The sequence below is a fragment of the Rhea americana genome, unplaced genomic scaffold, assembly GCF_003343005.1.
Source record: "Rhea americana isolate MKP2758 unplaced genomic scaffold, rheAme1 scaffold_16, whole genome shotgun sequence".
Lineage (NCBI taxonomy): Eukaryota > Metazoa > Chordata > Aves > Rheiformes > Rheidae > Rhea > Rhea americana.
In genome coordinates, this window is record NW_028185705.1 from 2,051,459 (window position 1) to 2,073,195 (window position 21,737).

At 37.6% G+C, this 21,737-nt stretch overlaps 1 protein-coding gene across 6 annotated transcripts in view; it reads right to left on the bottom strand.

The window, feature by feature from the left end:
- CNTN4 (contactin 4) overlaps nt 1–21,737 on the bottom strand; it is a 368,687-nt gene that overhangs the window by 271,339 nt on the left and 75,611 nt on the right. Inside the window, exon 1 of one of the 6 annotated variants that reach the window (XM_085300037.1) lies at nt 15,193–15,275. The exons of the other annotated variants lie outside the window; for them this stretch is intronic. The gene's annotated coding sequence lies outside the window, so the exon portion shown is untranslated. Of the gene's footprint in view, nt 1–15,192; nt 15,276–21,737 lie in introns of those variants that run through there. 6 annotated transcript variants of the gene reach the window in all.

Sequence of the window (21,737 nt, forward strand, 5' to 3'; positions counted from 1 at the left end):
AGGGCAAAACTCCCAGAATAAGATGTTCGCAAGATCACACAGTTGCTTTTGCTTGAGGAGGACAATTACAGTGCTRTAGAATTACAACTGTTTCTTATTTTCTGTATGATGCCCACTAGAACTTTCTTAGAAGTCAGAAGTACATGAAAAATACCTTGCTTTTAGTGTTCCAGGAGATGTTTTCATAGGTACAGAGGTGACAGATTTAGTAAGTATTTTATAGGCTATTTAGGCTTTTTCCGCTCCTAAAGACTCAAAACATCCCATCACTATTGGAAGAGCCCAAAGCCCAGTCAGTTGAGAAAGCTGTGAAGATTTAAAATACGATAAAGTTACAAAGTGTGATCACTGCAATTCAAACATAGATCATGGTCTGTAAGGAAGCTTTTTATCACTAAATTCTGCTTCAATTGCACCAAAACATTAATTTAGACTGGATTTTCAGCTGGTCCAGAAAGTACTAAAAAAACAAACATGGACAGATGCTTCATTGCCGTAAACTCAGACAGGGCTAAAGTTTATACAAGCTAATCACATGACAAGATTACTCAAAATATTTCACATCTGTGTAGTAGTTTTTATCCTTTTGGCTTCTTAAAGAACTTATCAAGCAACATATGAAATAAAAAACTTGAATTAAATTTAACTTCGGACAAGATTAAAATATCCATACTCAGTTTATTAGCATCCTCTTTTCCCCACCAACAATAAACAATGGATACTTGACTCTACAACAGAAAACACAGTAAAACAACTACCAGTGACAAATGTAAATTCCAGCAGAAGGGACTAGATTTCATTAGCAGTCCTACTTGTTAAGGAAATAGAGCCTCACTGTAAATTACTGGTTATTGTCAAATTAAATAGTACAGAACTGATTGCTTCTTGGTGCAGTATCAGACTTCATACTGCCATTTAACCTCGTTCTCCTAGTTGCCAACACCGGCTGGAATAAATTGATCATGCAATGCTGGAAAACCTGCTGATGTTTTGGTGTTCCCTAGTTTGAACCATCAAGTGAAAAAGTAACTGCAGGTTCATTTGCCATTTTGAAAAGCTGAGGAACTTCTGAATCTTCTCACCACCAATTCACTACCTCATGCTGGCATACTGAGAGGGCTGCACACAGCTGCTGCCTTTTATTGTGGCTACCCACACTGATCATCTGGCTACCACAGTAGTTTCAAAAGCTCTGGATGAACAAAACTAAGAGCTCAATTTTAAGCACATCCTATATAAGTATTACATTTCCACAAGTCTAACCACCTTTGATATAAACGATACACAGTTATTTTGAGATACTGATAGCACCAGGAAAACCTCAAAATACAATGACGCCTCCTCCCCGCTGCCCTACCCTGATGCCAGCAGTGCCATTTGTGTGGACTCTTTCTTCCAACAAGGGAGAGATGACATGAAACATAGCAAAGTGCTGGAGCTGAGCAGTGTGTCCCTGCACACAGGGTCTARGAGTCCATTAGATACAAGGGAGAGACCTGCTGCAGAAGAGGAAAGCAATTGCACATTTTTTGATAATAAAAAGAAGAGACAACATCCCAAGCACTTGAGAATGAGGCAGCATCTCCCAGGGATCAGACTAGTTTGGGAGTACAGGCATTTGTAAGAAGCAGAAATCCAAGCTTTCACATCATCCCAGAATGACTTCATTAGTTAATACAATTTGTCTACGTGATACTCCCAGATCATGCTGCTATTTCACACTGCAGGGCCATTCATTTTCACTAACTTCATATATATGAGCTATGGGCATGTACAGGGACAAAGGGGAAACTATCTCATCTTGTTAGGGTTCCCTGGATTTCCCATTTAACAAGGAGAAAAGAATTCCAGGTAAGTAACACATGATAGTCAAGAATGCAAAATGAAAAAGCCACTTTAACATGGTAGTAATACTTATTTAGGCAGTGGATCACTAACTTCCTAATTTAGTCTGAGAATAAATTAGACATAAGGGAAATGAATCAAAACCCATTGAAATTAATGAGAAAACTCCCATTTACTTCCCTGTAGTCTGACTGCGATACTGGAATTCTGCTTTATTAAAATAAATAAATAAATAAATAAATAAAGTTAATGCCTTTTTTGCACCCTATGAACTTTCATCACTGTGGTACTAAAAAAGATGGCTAGTTTCAGAACAGACTACAGACGTGCAAGTATTTTTACATGATAGTATTACTTCTCTGTTTGATTTTTCCTGTTGGGTTCATCTTTTCTTTTATCCTGTCTTGGTCATTTACCACATAAGAGAGATTAATTTTGAACTTCTGCTGATTGTATGATCTTGGATTTCATGAACAATGATCACTTTCAGAAAAGTTTAGTAATTCTCTAAAATCTTTTGATTTTGTCACAAGTCGTATTCAGGATAACAGTCTACTTGTCTTGGACTGTGTCGTTTGCCTTGGGCTTCGCTTGTGTAATAAGCACTAGTCAAGTCTCTTATTCATTATGTCACTAACTGCAATTTCTTTTCCTATTATTTATAACAGATAACTTCCAACTGTGCAGACCAGAAATTTGGGATAGGAGAGAAGTTGTATGAAAACACTTTCTTTTCCTCTTCAGGCACTTTCCATGCAATCCATTACCCTTCATCAGAAGGTGAACTTTGTAAGTAGATAAAGTGAATTAGAAACCTGCTATTCCAAGCTTTTCACAACTTGGAATTACATCCATTTCAGAGAGGGACAGGTATTCCCCCCCACCCCCAGGGGTTGGGGGAAGAGAATAATAATACTGAACTCTGAACACAGATTGAATAGTTTCCTTTGAAGCACTGCTTTTGCCAAACCAGCTAGTGCTTCAAATAAAGAATTTTCTTCCTCCAGAAACCTAGGTATAGATAACCCCACTTCCAGAGATGGCTCCTCACAGCAGGAACTTAAGGGAAGTTTCAGTAAAGAGCTTCTTAGATTAAAATGTCCCATTTAAACAGGTCATAAGCGGCGAAGGGAGAGAAAAAGTAAATGGGAATATGCATCATTGAGGCCCCTCAAAGGAGGTGAGAAAAAAGTATTTTTGGAGATGAATTCCTTTGTAAAGTTTAGAAAAGTTAATTTGGGCCTGGAGAAAACAAATTGGTCAAAGGTAAATATCAGGAGTTTTTTTTATAGCAGCTAAAATTAGATTAAAAATACTCTATTTAGCTGAATAGTCTGAAAATTGCAATGCATAATGCAGAATCAACATGAGGATCTCCTACATTCAGAGTTGCGAGCCTACCTAGGACAGCAAATTGTGTGGTACTGGGCAAGAGTAAAATCAAGGATGATCTGTGCATCATACACAGTTGCCCTTTCCCAACTGCCCAAATGGGTTATTTGGAAGATAGTATGTCTCATGGGAGACTAAACTCAGCTATTCTCTAGCCATCTTTTCTCAACGTCTCTATCAAATTTTTTGAACAGAATTAGCTGTTCTCTAGATGACACATCATACTCTGAATGTCAAGTCTCTGGTGATAATGTACTGATAAAGATGCTTTGAACTCATGATCTAAATATTTTGTTACTTAAAATATTTAATAATCCGCTAATTTATTATTCTGTACTGATCAAGAGATTTCGGAGAATCACACAGTAAATTTGTGTAACCAAGTTGTTAGCACTGGGCATAGTTAACTTTGAGCAAGACTGCTGTGGTGGCTTTGATCTCCCTTTTGTTTCATCACCACTAGCAATATAGAAGTTTTTTCCCTCATTTTTCCCCTAGTCAAGTACTGATGAGGTTAAGAGGATTATTCAGTAGCTGCATCCTACCACCTGTTCTCTCAGTCCTTGGCTTTCATGGCTTTTAATACTTTGTACACATACCTTGGGCTCAATTATTACAAACACTAATAATCTTCTACTTCCTCAAGGCTTGTTTCCATCTTATTTGAAGATAGCTGTAATTACTCATCTTCTTTTAAGGTCTAATTTCTTTTTCGTTAAAGTCAACTTTCATCTCATTACTAATCTTTATTTCAAAGGAGACTCTAAAGTTAAAGAGTGAGCAATGACATCTGCGGACAATAATGACATCTGTGAAAAATATTTAATTGCTTTTTTGTATGAAACGTTTTAGCTTGACTTCTGAACAACTATAGCTGTATTCTGATATCACCATTCAGCAGATCCTTCATCCCACCCCTTTCCTCATGCTTGCTGACAGGAGAAGGGTTTACAACTGGTGTCAGAAGATCTTCTACCTCCTTTTACCCTCTCATTTTATTTGCATTTCCCCTATCAGTTTCCCAGGTACCATTCCAGACTGACAACTGTTTATTTTGGCCTGTACAATTTGTGGTATCAATTTGTGGTATTAGAACACTGGGCTCAAGAACCTTTTTGGTTCTACAGATCTACACGTGGCAGAGAGCATTAAATAGCAATTCATCTTCTGAATTTGCAATATAAAAACTATTACAATAGTATTCCTCAAACTCCATGTCCAAATTAGACCTAAAAAAAGAGTGTCATTCTGCTTGCCTTTTTTCATTTTTTCCTCCTAGAGTTCTACTTTCACAAGGCAAATCCTCAATTTAAATTGACTTGATTTATGGCTAAAGGGCACTCCTTCTGACAATGAAAATGCTTTTTCTTTTCTAAAGATTTCTACTGGATTGAATTGACATGTTTTAGTTGCTTTTTGTCCTCATGTTCTAATGACTCAAGACTATCTAGGTCCACTTTTATGGAACAGGTGAATATTAAGTTCACTGCCTCATGCATTGTCCATATGATTATTTGTGCTACGCACAACAGTTACCTAAGTTACATATTGGTACGTTATATACATTATTTATTTTAACTCTGAATCAATGGACTGACTTTAAGGCTGAAACCATCTGCCTGATTTTCAGCCATTTCTTGTTGCAATGGTAGCCTATAAGATTGTATACACAGGATGAAAGTCTCACCCATTTCAAATGCCCATCTGTTTTTAAGAGTCGCTCCCCAATGACAACTGGCAACTTATTCAGATTCATCTCTTTGCTCTTTTGATTCACTCCTGAAAGGACACTAAGACCTACCAACATCAACCTATTATTCCCCTCCTCCCTACATGCAGTGCTTCCGTACCTGCTGTTAAAAGGATCCACCTCCCTTTGGGAATGGTTGAAATGCCACACTACAATCTGCTGTTCTTGGTCAAACCAATACGCTTTGAAGTGAGAACTGCCTCTTCCTGACTTTGAAGCCCATTGCTATAGCCCAAATCCCAGAAAATCCAAGTCCTCTGGACTCGCACCCTTGGCTGAAAGCTTACGGCAGATTGCTCGTAAGTACTCCTCTTCAGCCCAAAATATTCATCCACTTTCAGTTAAATACCCAGTATTTCTTGCAGCCTCTCCCCCTTCACTGCCAGTAAACACAAGCCCCACTCTGACTACCTGCATGCACCTGCCCAGTCCTACAGCACAACAGACAACTGAGCAGCAGGGAAAGATCCTGTTACCTTGAACTCACCCTGACTTTCTTAATGGTTCACTTCAAGGGCTGTGTCTATTTAAATACATGGATCAATTCTCTATAGCTCTGTGCTCTTAAATGAGTTGTTTAGGTATCATCACAACATGGGCAAAAAGCCATTCCCATAACACAATGGTATCAAAATGCATATTTACACTAACCCTGCACAGATGCTGGCTGCTATCAGAAGCATGTGCATCTCTTCCAAAGGCTTAAACCTTCTTTCTTTTCTCAGATGCATCTCTAAAAGGCTAAAGGCAAAATTAATCTCAACTAATTTTAGAAAGTCAACATGGTTCCACAGGTTCAAAATGCTCCCAAAGGAGCAAGAGAGAGACTGCTGGAGAACTCTTCTCACCCTCAAATACAGGAGCTCACATAGAGGATGAACCACTTCTGGAGATGTCTGCTCTACTGACTACAGAAAGCTATAAATAACCAATTTCAGTCAGTCACCGAAGTTAGAGATGAACAAAGTTAAATGAGAAAAATGTGGCATTAAGAATACATCAGAGAGGCCGATCATAATGTACTGTAACTAAAATGGGAGTCCGTACATTGCCAGGAGGGTGTTTCCATCCCTAAAATGAATCTTCAGATGCAAAGGTGTGAAGCAATAGGCTTGTCAGAAGGGTAAGAAAACCATGTGACCCTCGCATACAGTAAGACAATTTGGTAAAACAAAACATATGACACTATGTATCTACATGATAGTAACATCTAGATCGAAACACAGTTCCAAATCCCCCCTGTGCCCTAATCCATCGCCTTTAAAGAAGTTATATGTTTCACTATGAAAAGGTTTTGCATACCCCTCCAAGTCATTTCTCATGTTTCAATCTTCCGTTAGATTAGATGTTTCACATCAAAAATYATCATTGTCCTGAAGTTGACTGGTTATCTGCTAGAAAGGTAGTATTTTAATTACCAAATTAATTACCATCTTCATGGCGCATGCAGTTGTAAAACAGGAAATGAAAAATACAGACAGTGCAGAATCCACAGAAAGTCTACACAAAGGCTTAAGTATGACTAATTGGTCTGAAATTTAATCAGTTAAATGTTTCATGTTTTTTTGATAAGATAATCTTAGTTTTACAATATCTAAAAAGGAGAAATAAAAAACAATCTGCTAAAGGGGAAAACAAATTTATAGCTAATAGGAGAAAGGAAAGTGGGGAGATACGAATCTGTTGATTAAACTACATAAAGCTCAACTTCTGTATCTTCAGCATGATCTGAAGTTTAATAGTCATGAATGTATTGAACTCTTCAGAAATTTGAGCTTATGATTGATGAAATTGTACCTTTTTAAGTCTTTATCTTCTTTAAAAGTTTTCATCTGTAAACTGATCATGCAAAACTGTGCCAAAAGGAAGACAAGGATTGTATGTTCCATCAACACTGCCCTTATGTGGCACTAATTGTTCTTAGAGCACATTTAATTCTGTGGTTGATACAGTCTCTACTATCGAGAGAAAAACACACAATTTGGAACAGGTTTAAAACATGAGAGAGATTTCACCTGCAATACCAAAGGCCTCACAGGGACTTAATCTCACAAGCAGTGAACCCAAAGGTACTTTCATTTTTACCTAGTCTTGGACTAAACAAGTTGAGTTATGAACGTCTAAATTATCAGAACCCAAAATCCAGCCCAGAGTAATCCCAGGAATCTCTGTTATTCTCTATTTTTTGATTTGTCTCAAGAATTGTTTTTGTTCTCGAAATACCACATCAATTACCATATTCTTGTTACATCTAACTTACAAACAGCAAGAAGATGCCAGGGCTACACATGAAGAGTGCTGAGCTCCCAGCAAAGAGCGTAGTAAAGCCTGAGCTGATCTTTGGAGCCCACGTACAACACTGCAAGTCTGCCCCRCCAAAGCACTGTGCAGTAGTAACTCAGCTGTGCTGCCCCACAGCGAACAAGGATTTGAATTTATTTTCACCCATCACTGTTTCTCTCTCCTATCAGCTCCCTGCTGAAAACACAGGTAGGTGACAAATTTGGGCTCCTCTGTCTTCATAACACTCCTCAGAAAGAGATCGGGCTATTGGAGAATTCATTACCCAATTCAAGACATTCAGCCCAGAACAGACTTGGCATAGTAAACTGAACTTCCCTTGCACCGTGCTCTGGAGAGTCTCTCACAGGTTCTTTTGCATGGAAAAAGTCCAGGAAGTCAAGGAAAAACAGCTTTTTATGTGAAATCAAATTAAAAAAAAAGTGTCAAAGCAGTTTTACTTGCTCACTTGCAAGTCTGTTTTAAGTACAGCACTGCTCCTATACCCTATTTGATCAGAACAAAAGTATTCCCTTGAAAGACTTCACTGTGATGGCTTATATGGGGTTTTGTCTGTGGAGGGACTACTATCCACATGCAGACTTGTGATACTGTGACGTTATTTTACATGAGATTCAGGGTTGTTTCCTCCAAACTCAATTCAACAAATCACACTTTGGTATTTAGACACAAAACAAGTTAAGAAGCAGCATTTTACTTGAGAGTGCAGGAAGCTTTAAAAGACCTCTACAGATTAACTTATCTCTTTTTACAAAGCCAACTATTCAACAAGTCTCTTTATAAAGAAAATAAACACTTTAAAATCAGATATGGACACTACTTATTGGAGCCAAATCAAATTACTTAGTGGTAAAGTAAAAGCTGTTCAGTTTTGTTTTGATACAAGGGTTTCCAATATTTCCAAACATAATTTTTGATAAATATATAATTTCTACAAAACTAAAGCCAAAATTAATGATTGTACTTATTTTGTTTCAATTATGTCAAAATTCCATTTTCATGAAACAAATATTGCTTTGATTCCTCTTCAGTACAGTACAATTTCAAAATATAAAGCTTCAATATCTAAAAGAAAAAAAAAAGATCTAATAGCTCTGCATTAGCTTGAAGACTTGTGTAAGAGTAATTTCAGGTTTGGTTTCTTTTAGCATAAAAGCAAAATTGGAGTGCCAGAACTTTCCTTGCAATAGAAATTTGATTTTCCAGATAATTCTTACATTGTATTATCTCAAATTTGTACTCTTGCAGGCAAATAGACACTTGAATTCTATTTTTTCAGCACTACTGCAGATCTCAGTATTATCCATTTACTTATGCAATACAAATACATTACATTAAGAGCAGAGATGCGAGGTTTCTCACAAAAAAAAGACAAAAAAAATGATGAAAAATGTCTTATCCAAATGCCCTTAAGTCTATTTTCATGGATATGCATGGATGCTGAGTGGTATCTCACCTTTCTAAAGTGAACTGAAGACTCTGACTTGATTAAAGTTTAATTATGCATCAGATCTACGTTCAACAAGTGCAAGATGGAAATGACTAGAAATGCATTGTGATCCCCAAATTTTGTTTTTTTCAGCTCTAGAAATTAAGGAAAGAGGAGATTTTAGAAATGTTATGTTATAGTATGCACTCATGAGTATTTTAACTGAAGCCTGCACATGAGCCTCAATCCCCTCATGCGATTTCTAGTCCCTATTATAAATAATGCACAGAGACAAGGGCTACTGATAGAACGGAGTTTTCCTGTTGCAGTCCATAAATTAATCAGGTAACATTACTATAGTTAAATGCCTTCAAATAAGCTGGCAATCCCAGTGTTTCCTAGAACAGCTCTCAGCAAGTTTGATTCTCCAGACATGTCACAGACAGGAGTTATGCATTAATTAACATGCAACGTTCTTAATCTACAGACTACAAGATTCTTAGTCAAGCTCTTGATCACAAGCTTAATCATATCTAGTCCAAACCAATTCATTAAACTGGTGATGGTAGGATTCATTAAGGAAAAAAAAAAAAAAAAAAAAAAGGACTCTGCCATCACATTATCAGATACTTTTAAAATTTATATTTTTTTTTAGTGACAAACGAAATCCAGTTGGAACAATCACCATGGGGCAAAGACCATATTTAACCAGACAGAATGGATCTGTGGCTTTGCATGAACTAAAGAGGACACTAATGCTACTATTCCACAGTTTACAGTATGAGCTGTTTCTGAAGAACCTAGTGACACCCGCTGTTCCAGCAAAGAGAGAAAAAACATGATGAAGAAATGTAATGAAAACTTTCCATGTTTTTTATGCAGTTGTAAAACTTAGCAAGCCATCTGGGGTAAGTGATAACACTCTGTTTCTCGTTCAGATGTACAGTGGCTCTCAGTGACTGCCAACTGACAGCAGCTAGGGAACAACCTGGGCCAGGGCCAGGGCTATAACTGTGCACGTATAACTATTTTCACAAACAGAAATGGGCAGTGGTCTCTAAGCACATCGCGGCTGACCATCCTGGTCCCAAATACTAGGTTACCATTTTCCCCTGTTATACTAAAAGCTGTGGGACGTGTGCATATTCTAGAAGAATTCACTACGAAGTTATTCTTCCCTGCCCTGAAAATTTTTGTGCAGCTGTGGAAGACAGGGCCATAATTTTGATCATTCGGTATCTGAAAGGATGTATTCATCAACTCTAAATTAATAATAGTGAAGATGCACAGACAAGTAGTCAAATTAAACATTGGAATGGGAAGAGAATAAGGGTTTGAGCCTTTTTTTTTTTTTTTTTTGAAAAAAAAATAGCTAGGTAACCCTTCTTGATGGGCAGTCAGGTTGACTGTTCTGTAAATCACTACATTTTATAAAACTCTAGGATAAAGGTATTCACTACAACAGATCAGTACTTAAAACTAATTGTTTTTTCTACATAGCAAAAAGAGACTAAAGGGAATCAGAAGAATATCACAATGTGTTGACAACTGAGAAAAATCACATTCATCCAACACATGGTCTAAATACAACTGAATTCCTTTAACAATTATGAACGACTGGTGACTGTCTGAGAAACAATATCTTTTTAACATTCATTAGAAGATTTATACTACTCAGAAGTTGTGGTACAAAAGGAATTTGCAGTCTTTGAAAATTAAATACAAGCTTGTACCTGATTTACTACAGAGATGTTATAATCAATAATAGAACTGAAGCTTAAAAGCATACATCTCATTTGACAGTACAGCACCTTCTTTATCTGCCCTCACCGCAACAGCTAATTTCTGATCCACAGTATCTTCTGTAATAAGAACTCCTTTCTGCCAAAGAAGAGGTATCTCTTCCTATCAAGTATTTTTTTTCTTAAATGAATCCCTAGGTGGATTTTAAAGTGCTCTTTCACCCTTTCGTGTGTATGTAGAGTCTAATCTCACTATAAGCTCAATCTTAATTAAAAAAAAATGTTTTGAACTGACACTCCAGAAGCAGGAGCAAAAGCATCATATCCAAAAGCCTGTCTTCACCAGTTACTCTGAATAATTAACCAAGACATATATATATTCTTTTTTAATCCATGACAAAGCTTTGCCACTTTGATCTTTTCAGGTCCCAATCAGATGGATGTTCACCCTATTTTTTTTGTCATTAAGACTTCCTGCTTGGTAAGGTCTCACAAGGAATCTGGGTCTCCAAGCTAAGAATCACTTTTCTTTGAACTGTGCCATCTGATTTTGTCATATTTTGTAAAACACAGTTGTGTTTTACTTTCATGCCTTTGAATAGGCGCACTAATATTTCAAATACTGCACAGTTACATTTATGTGCCCCTCTCCACAAGTCTGTTTTCCATATCACAATCTCTAAGCATATCTCCACAAAGTACAGTAACATTATCTGGGACATGGTCTAAAAGAAGCAACTCCCCATCCTTGTGTAAAGCCTGTTGCGAAAGTGGTTGACATTTTCTCATCTGATAACTAGGCATGTTATGTGTATAAAATTGGTCACTTGTGGGTTGACCTTCAACTAAAACCCCAGGGCCAGTTGTGTACCACAAGTCTACAGTTCAGCAGATAACACACTGCATTAACAAAAAGGTCTGATTAACAAAAAATGTTGTGCAGAAGAGATGCTTTTATTTCCTGAATAACGTGACAAAAACAGAGGCTAACTTTACAGCTTTCAGTAGTGGAGATCAAGAAGTCTAATCAAGTTAAAAAAAAAAAAGAAAGAAAAAGAAAAACACTTAGGAAATCTTGAAATTGTTTGTGGAACACTCTTTATAGAAGAAACTTAGAGTAATGAGTAAAATGAAGTTATTGCTGCACTTTTCTCCTTCAAACCGAGTTCTCTAACGGGTAAGTACTGTGGTCAAAATTACTTCATTTCAGAACTTACAACATATATAAAAAATCTGAACTGTACTAAGTTAAATTTATTGTTGCATTCAACATTGCAAGGCTTCTGCATACCACATATAGATACATAGTGCATAGAATGATTTTATTCTGGAATATCGTGTTTCTGAATTTCTTACTCCATCTACCACCTTGTTCAGCAGGCACAGGTTTACATTCTAACATAATACAGTTATAATACATATTATATATTATATAAAAATATATAATAATATGCATAATAATAATCTAATACAATCTTATTCGATTTGTTCATTTTTAGGAAGGAGTTATCTGTTAGTGTTTTCTCAGTAGAGCAAAAAAATATATATTAGTAAGCCAGCCTACCATGCTTATCATTATTCTAAACTATTCACAATTAATTTCATCAAAACCCCAGTGCTAATTTATGCGTCTCTATTATAAATATTCTTTAAGTGTGTGAGAGAGCTTCAGCTTACTTTTGATAATTACTAAATAAATTTCACAGGACTTTTGTAATTTTTTTCATCCAAAATAACTTGGAAGGAAAAAAAAAAAAAAACAAAACCCTTCTCCACATTTTCAAAATTTCACAGAATTTAACACTAACTATTGCATTCTTGTGTTTTACTTTGCCCACATCCACTTTTCACCTGTATTTTCAGGTTGTGATGCATTACTTGCAACATCCTTCATACTGGCAATACTAATCGTCAATTTAATCGCTACTAGTGAAAAATGTTATTTTAATCCAAAGCTGTTYCAACAAAGAAACAAATCTAGAAAGCCAACATAGATACAATTTCAAATTTCTTCCTAATTTCGCACAAATGTTATTTGAAGTGCTCTCTGGTATTAAAGCTTCTGCTGCTGTCCGAGCGACGAGCCCAGCACGAGCAGCAGAGAGGCGCGAGCAGAGGTGCGCTCACATGCTGCTGCTGGGATGCTAAGCAGCAGAGCAAACACGCTTGCCCTGACGTGGAGAACAACACAGTTTCTTTACTCAAGAGGAATCTGAGTTCAAAATGCTGTTCAAAATGCTGTCCAAACTGCTCTGAACGTGGTTTCATTCAAGCCGAGGCGGCTGGGCTCTGGAGTTCGGCAGAGGAGGCGGTGTGCTGGCACAACCACCGGGCTACCCTCTGCAGAACCCCCCTTCACAGAGGGACCTCCACCCTCGGGGCACCCATGCCAACACTTGCTGCTCACCAGGACCCACCTACACCCACTGGCCAGCCCTCGCCAAAACTATTTCTGAACTCTGAGCTTAGCCCAAATGCTGGGGACAAGGTTTTATTCCAATTCAGCCTTATCATTTGATCGGCAGCCCATGCTGATCAGCGTAACCACATTAGCGTTGTTTATAATCTGCACAGTTTTTCTTTTAAAATGCATGTCGAATTCCTTCCTTAAAAAACATTTAGAGTCACAGCTTCTACTGTACCTCTGCCAACACACAGCAATTAGCCTAAGTATTTTATCTGTTTCTTTGGGTCCCACCTCTTCTTGGCTTCAGCTAACTTCTTCCACTGGGTTATGTAAGATACAAAACACTTAACTTGTATATGGTGCTAAATTGGATTAAGTACTAGAGTAACAAAACATACAATAGAAAAAATAGGATTAGGCTGTTGGGTCAAATTCTCATTCCCTTTAAATTCAGTTCATTCAGAAGCAGAATTTGACCACAAGTAATTAAGAGTGTGCCAGTAAGTACAGTGCCTACAAAAATATTTCTAAGCAAATCTGCTTTCAAAGATTTTTTCAAGTTCTACAAATAGCAGTGATCACACTTAAGTCATTAATTTTCAAAAAAATTCATACATATGTTCATCATGCAACTACAAGACTGACACCAGTCACAAGCTTCCTACTGATACATCAATTCTCATTTTCAAATATATCTGAAACTTCTTAAATTCTTTTAATCAAATACACAGACCCTCTACAATGTCAGATCTGCCAAACTTTACATTTTAACAGGATAAAACATTTATGCTCAAAATCTTTTTAAAGAGTATTTTATAAAATTTGAGTCTGAATCATTTTCCTATGCAGTTCCTATGAAAATCCTGAACTGTATGATTCTCATATAGCAGACCAGAATTTTAAGACAACAGAAAGATTCGCTTTGCAAGTCCAGCAGTAGCACAGATAAGAGTAAGTTTCTTTCTCTGCCTAATTCCAGTTTAGGAGATCATCCATTCTCAGTCGGTTTCGCTTGTTGCGATAAAAAAATACGCCCATATACTTCAGAAAAACTTGCTCTTCTACTGAAGACCAGTCTTTTAGTTTAACTATCTTTAATCTTGTTAAAACATTGTATTAGCAACGGATAAATTCTAAGCACTTTAAGGAACTTCAACGGTCTCAAATATAGGTGTTAAAGAATCAACGCACATTTTCTGTATGAAGGTCATTTAGATATGGAAGTCTGTTTCTATAATTCATACCAACTTCACCTTTTTAAGACTGTCTGAACACTGAAGGCTATTGAAATAGAAAAGGAAGGTTTCACTCAAATATATTTACTTTTCTGCAATAACTAATCTAATATGTATGTGGCTTCTAATCATGCTGCCTGATACCAACAAGCAAATGGTGACTTTATTCCTTTATCATTATCAAACTGAATAAAATCAACCTCAGAGACAACAAGTGCTTTCTCCACTGTAAGGAAACAACAAAGTGTAACAGGCTATAGAGTTATCAGGAGATAATCACATCCTTGGGACACTTACTGGGCATGATAAGTACCACTGCCAGAATACGATTATCTTCTGATAAAAAGAATCCCTGGAGTTTTCACACTACTTAGAAAAACTCATTACTGGGATGAAAACCTGTATTTATTGTTCTTGAACAGGAAGCTGGCAGTGGAGAGCGCTATGCAGCAGCAGTTACACCAGAGCACTTCATTTCACGGAGCCAACTCTCTAGGTGACAACCCCTACCCACCCCCACCAGATACCACGGCAACTTGTTAGTTATTCTCAGCTAAAAGTACTTAGGATACCAATAATAGTAGCATGCACAGTATTAACCTCCTCCCACAGAGCCTGATTGATAGAGATGCAACCACTGCTGGAGAGAATAAAGTTGCACATGAGCATCAAATAAAATCCACCTCTCAGAAGAAATCAGTAGAGAAGTATATGATGGTGTTGTGGATAATGACTCAAGTCCTTGCAAATTCTATCACTGTATCTGCCCAGAGGCCTTTTGATAAAACATGTAATCTTTCTCAATGCCCTTATAATCAGGACATAAAAAATAACCCTGTATGTGAAGTAGTTTCCCTCTCCTGCCAACAGTCTCAGTTCCACAAAGAAATCTGTCTCCTGTCTGTACATTCTAGCCTATAAGAACAGTTTGTTCTTGAACAACCTCCTCCCTGAGAGGACATTTTGGAAGTGAAGGTCATCTGTTCCAGAACAGCCATTCACTCACATGGCTGGAGTCAGACTAACCTGGTTTTACTGTTGATTAACTCTGACAACAAATTGGCACGAGAAACTATTCTTATCTCTCTTACCCCGTTTCCAGTGCTGGGCTCCCCCCCGTATAAGAGACATTGACCTTCTGGAGTAAGCCCAGCTCAGTGCTGCAAAGACTACTACGGGACTGGAGCCTCTGTCTTAGGAGGAGAGGCTGAGGGAACCAGGACTGTTCAGTCTGGAGAAGAGAAGGCTCAGGGAGAACTTACCAGGGTGTATAAATACCTGTTGGGGGAGAAGCGGGGAGGGGTTAATGAAGAAGACATAGCCTTTTATCACTGTGAGGGCGACTGAACACCAGAGTAAGCTGCCCAGAGAGGCTCTGGCATCTCCATCCTCAGAGATGCTCAAAACCCAACTGGACACAGTCCTGAGCAACCTGCTCTAGCTGCCCCTCCTCAAGCTGCAGGTTAGACCAGGCAGACAACCTCCAGAGGTCCCTGCCAACCTCAGTCATTCTTTGATAGAAGAAATTGAAAGAAATTTTTCCCTATGAAAACCAGAAGTGGAAAACTTCCAGTACTACTTTACTAACTGTACTTCACTCAGCAAAATGTCAAGTGTATATATCTGGACAAGAGTTTTTTTGCATGATAATCTTCTCTTATAAATACCTGAAGACACTTTGGACTTGAACTATGCACCAAAGGCATGAATTTACCTGCAGAGAAGAAACGCCCTCTCTATTTTTATCCCCAAGAATGTTACTCTTCCTTGAGCCCCAGTGTATTACACTGGTATGATTTAAGGGGTATGTAAGCACTTTGTCCTTTTCTGTTTGTTTGTTCAAGATTCATTCCTGAGTTTACGCAGAGCTATCTCAAGCTGTCTTTTCATGCAATTTTATTCCAGATAGAAACTGTTAGAAAGAGAGTTTCAGAGGCCATTTCAGGAAGTAATAGGGAAGATTTCTCCCTGCAGTAGCTGAATTGCAAAAAGTACTGTGGCTTTCTGAAGAATACACAAGAGTTTACACCTCTCTAAACTACTTTCCCTTAAAACTTTTCTTCAGTACTACTGAATAGATATTCATAAACACTTAACTCTTAATATAGTTTATTTTCATTAAGTGGCTACTTGGACATTGCCTAACTGCTAACTCTCCTTTCATACAGTAAAGGGGTGTGAATTACTCACAGTATACAGAAACAACCTAAGTAGTCTCTAAGTCATTATGCATAATAGGCACAAATGTTAGTGGATGTTGTTTATTTCATGGGTCTTTATCTCCTCTGTTGGAAAGCGAAGAAATTTCCTAATTTCAGCACAAGCAGCAAATTTGTTCCCTCTTACCTCTCAGCAGTATCCAGTCATGCCTTCTGGTACAGGGCTTTTTCTGTATTGCATCTTATAAGGTTGGATAAAATACAATGCTCCCTTCATCACACAGTTTGCTCAAAATTAAGGGATTAAAATCTTGAAAATCTGTCCAACACGTGTGATTAACCTGCAGCTAAGCTACCTGTCTGCAAGAGACAGAGGCTCCCTAATCACCTACAGCTCATTGGCTCCTGGGTCCAGAACTGCACAGCTGAGATGGAAACAGTATGCAAAGAAGTCGTTATCCTGAACCACCTAACTGAAGCTTGGCCACCTGTGCTAAATTTCCCCCACACCAAAATGTTTCCGGAGATACCACTTGCAATCACAAGAACATAGGGTAGGATCATTCTTTCCCTTTGCTGCTCCACTCTGTACATGTTCTACCCAAGAGTCATGCTGCTGGGAAGATAGCCTGGCTCTACCTCCTGTACGTATGAGTATGCTGAAGTAGCTTATTTCTGCACCATGTTGTAAACTGGCAACGTAACAACTTGCAGGTATACACCCGCCCTCCCATGTAACAGAGAGCTAACCTGAGTTCTTCCACAAACAGCAARTAAGTTTAGGTAAAGCAAAATTGCTCACAAGAACCAACAGACAGATTATCATTGTAAACCAAAAGACTCAACTCTCCGTCATTATGAATTATGTTTCTGCTGTAACAATAAAAGATAACTGTAAGGCACATCTGTACTTGGCCAAGATAGGTATCTTATCCAGTCAGTGATTGGTATAGAGGTTTTACTTTTTTATCATGACTCCCTGCTACAGTATTGGAGTGATCTCCATGTTCCTAGCATTTGGAACCCTAGAGTGTTTTTTTAATCTTGGAAAAACAAAAATAATTTCAAGACCCAGTATTCAGGGCAAAGCATTTTTCAGTCAAAAAGCTGTTTGGAGGGGTTTTTTTTTTTTTCCCTCCCTCCTCATGAATTACAACATTAATACACAGTTTTACAGCTAATGTACTAAATCAGAACTCAGGAGATCTGGAATCAAGTCCAGGATCCTTCACAGATGTCCTGCATCATCCACAACAAACTCTTAGAGTCCAGCTCTTCATCTTTACTAGAGTAAAGGCAGCAACTGATTTCTCTTGGTCGTTACCTATATTGTGCACATCTGGAACTTCTACCACTGTGCTCTCACATAGTGCAATRGAGCCTTTGATTTGCTTGGAAACCCTTGGTAGTTTTTTGGTGCCATCAGTATCAGCTTCTTTACTTCTGCAGTCCCCTTACCTTTAATAAGGCAACTACAAATAAGCAACTGTTTTCAACAGGTTAATATCAGAAGTAAGTTTTGCATAAGAAACTGAATATTGAGAGGAAAAATAAGAAGAGAACTGACATTCAGACAGCCAATTTGGAAAAAAAAAACCCACTAATAAAACTTTTCTTTTGCTGGTGCAGGAATAATCTCTCTCAGTTTTTACCTCCTGCACTCTTTTTTAATGTAAAAAACCCTTGTGTTTTAGAAGTGGGACATCATTATACCTCAGGTATGATTAGCTGAAAACATTTCTGCAAGTTCAGACACATGATACATAATGCTGTATACACTGAAGACATACTGTCTAGAGTAGCTTTACTCCTGGTTGATAAAGGAGTAAGCAGAATAATTTTTCTGCCATTCAATATAAGTTCTACATTCAATATAAATATTATTGACTTGACTGTAGTATTTACAGTGTTGCAAACTTGCCTGCTGTACTTCAACTGCCCACCACATCAGAATTAGGGCTATCCAAAGAAGAAAATCAAATGCTTTCACAGAACATAAAGTATTCTTTTAAAAAAAATTAATATACAATTCTGGTTATAACTTCAGACTTCTGAGATATACTCATGTGGGATAGGAATTTCAGAAGTCAAAATGAAAAAAGGTGGTTTGTTTCCTATTCCTACAAAATGTTTCTCTGATTCCAAGTGAACTATAACTATCGGCATGGAGAACATAGATAGATACCTCTGCCTATTTGTGGAAAGCTTATTGCACTAATACAAATGACAAATGAAAGTTTGCTACAATATTTTAGAAAGATAATTGTGCCATCTGGGAAGCCATGTCACAGCTGTATAAAAGCCAGGAGGTCCCAAGATGTGCTATAACTCCTTTTGTACTGAGTTAATTTCAGCTGAATTAATATATTAGACTTCTTTTTTTTTTTCCCCCCACAGAGTATCTTGGGACTTGGGGCATTTTGACAGGGCTGTCTGTGAATATGCATCAAATGGAGTTCTCTAAAATTGGAAGACACAAACATAGCACCAACCTGATATCTATGAGGATCAAAGTACTTAATTGCATTTGCATATCCTTTTGGGGTGGGGGGTTAGATGAATCAAGGAAAGAGTCAAATGGGCAACACGCTTGCCGAAAGAAATACAGTAAGAAAGGATCTCCTCAAATGTTGTAGTCAGGCTTAACCCAGCTAGAGAGATACAGTTTTTGTATATATATTATACAAGGAAGTATCTCCATATGTCTTCAAAAGAGCAGAAGCACTACTGGCAACTACAAAATACAAACTGTTGCCATCAGTACCAGCTTCTTTACTTTTGCAGTCCCATGCCATGCCTCTACCCTTTGTAAGAATACATAGTATGGGGTTATTTCACAGACAAAGTATATGGACCATTATGCAGGGACAGTTGTAATATCTAATGAAAGGTATTATTAATTAGAGTAATTCTGTATTTGGGTAATCTCAAACATGTGTATCTGCTAGTTAGTTTTGAAAATATTACAAGTCTTCAACTGCTAAGTTTGATCAAAAAATGTTTTGACAACTTTTAACAAACCTACTGCCATATTGAAGGGTAAGATGAACACTTTAATGAAAGTTTGATTTATATAATTCTTCAGAAAGACTCTTTCAAAACTATGAGCAACTTCAAGGTAGAATTAAACATATAGCATGAATACAGCAATCTTTAGGATAAACTTGTCTGAGCACATTCAGACACTTACACTGCCATAAATATTAGAAAAACTACCTGAAAGGACTGTAGCAGCACACTTGTTTTTATGAAAAGAAATACACAGAAGTTATTGAAGTTAATTATTTTTCCATTTACACTTGGAGCATATGTTCTAGAAATGAAAATTATCTGCAAGCTATATTAATCTAGAATTTCTGTTACATGTTAGAAGCCATAATTTATTCCTGAAAGATTCCACACATTTGCACAAGATTAAATAGCCAGTGTTAACCCCAGACAATGAATATCTAGAAAGCAACACCAGCTTCAGAAAGACTTGCTAAAATCAATGGAATCATAAATAGGGCTCTCAATACCACTTGCATCTGCGTTTTCTCCCAAAGAAAATATGCTGAGAAGATTATCTGTTGCACTGGAGTAGGTTTTATCTAACTCGACTAACCAAGAAAGAGGAAAGGGAAGGGCAGGGGGAAAAAGCCACAACAACTATACACCTAGAATCCAAAAATCAGGGGATTATGTTTAACTAGGCACTCTCAGCTATTTAGAATTTGACAGAAAGTCTTAATGTAGATGCCAAAAGGGACTTCTCCAAAGAGTTGGGCCTCATCATTATTTCCTATTGAAACAGAAGGAAAATCCAAAGGCTATTAAGTACTTTGTCAAGTAAGTAATACTGCATTAATAGTTACAAGGCATAAAAAGCTCCCACAATCCAAAAACACTAGGAACACACTATGCAGAAATATGCATAGAAACATGGAATGCTATAGTACAAACATTATCCTCTCTTTTGAGGAATCCAGAGTTTACACTGAATTCTTACTAATATTAACCCACAGTAGGCCATAATGAATCAGGATATGACGACAATTTTATATATGCGATAGGAGGAGGACTACATGTTACATTGGCACTATGAAGTTTCCATGTTGGGACGTCTAAACTTCTCCTTCAACAACTTTACCTCATATTACACTGATTTTAATCCATTATTGTTCATGCTGTGCCATGTAAAGACACAACGAAATACCAGTGTTTCCCTTCCAAAAGGGAAATTATTAATTAAATAATTAACTTCAAGTCATTCAAGTCCAGTGAGACAGCTCATAAGAGCTCAATGTTCCACGGAACTGGGTGTGCACAGTCCTCCACAACGAGTCATGACAAACTCCTCAAAGTCTGACAAAAGGAAAATTAATAAAAATAAAAACCACACCCTGGAAAGAAGTACAGAGTAGCAGCTAAATACCAAGGCATGTATGATGCTATTTGCTTTCAGTATAGAAAGTTTCATTATATTTTTTTCCCCAAGTACACTTTACACCACTGTCATTTTTGCATTTGCAAATCAATTACAGTCTGCCTGTTGCACGGAGAAGAGAGGGGAAGGAAGAAAAAAATCCCCAAAGCAACATGGGTCACAAGAACTATGCCRAGAGGAAAGATTTGGAGAGCAGCAACCCTGAAGGCAGTACTACACCAAGCCAGACCAGTGAAGTGAACCCTTCCACATCTCCTTCGTTAGCCTGAGTAAATTCATCAGTTTAACAAGACACCACAAACAGCTTGATTCAAACACTAGACTATTTACTTTGGTGCTCATTTTTCTCTCAATATCTAGGTTTGTGGCCAAGCTAATGCTTGTGGGCTTAGTTTCACAGCAGGCTTTTCAATAGAAGATCCTGAAGAGCAATAATCAGAATTCTGTGCGTGCTCATGAAATTCAAATGGGAAGAATGAGGTCCCCTGATGCATGCCTGCCCTTCCTGACAGGCACTCAAGCTCCTTGTGAGAGCAGCCTTGACCAGTAATAATCTCTCTGCTTATCAACCTGAGGCTCCTAAACTCTGTGCAGCCAATCTTACAGCTCCTGACCCATACAGCAGCCATAGGAGTTGAACCATAGCAAGCTTCAGTGACCCTACACRCTGTTCAGCCTTCAGCTTTATAGTTTCTTTTTATTTTAGTGTGGCTATTCCCAACCACCACCTTAAAATAGGTGCAAATAAAATACACTGAAATGTAGGAGCATCAGAATAAAGGAATGCAGGCACGTAGAGGCCTAGAACAGATGTGTGATGGCAGGGTTCTTAGGTGACCCTTGCAGGAACTGGCTGAAGGGAGTCAAAGAGCCTGCATAGGATAAATGCCTCAAATGAGAACTCTGTGGAAAACAAGTTATTAAAGATTAAATCATTCTGCAAAAGTATACTGCAAGTGAAATTAAATTGTATAAGTAAAGTTTCTCGCTTTTTTAAAAAGCTCTATTTTGGCTTTACAAATCCTTAAGTTGCTACAACATTTCTTTGTGC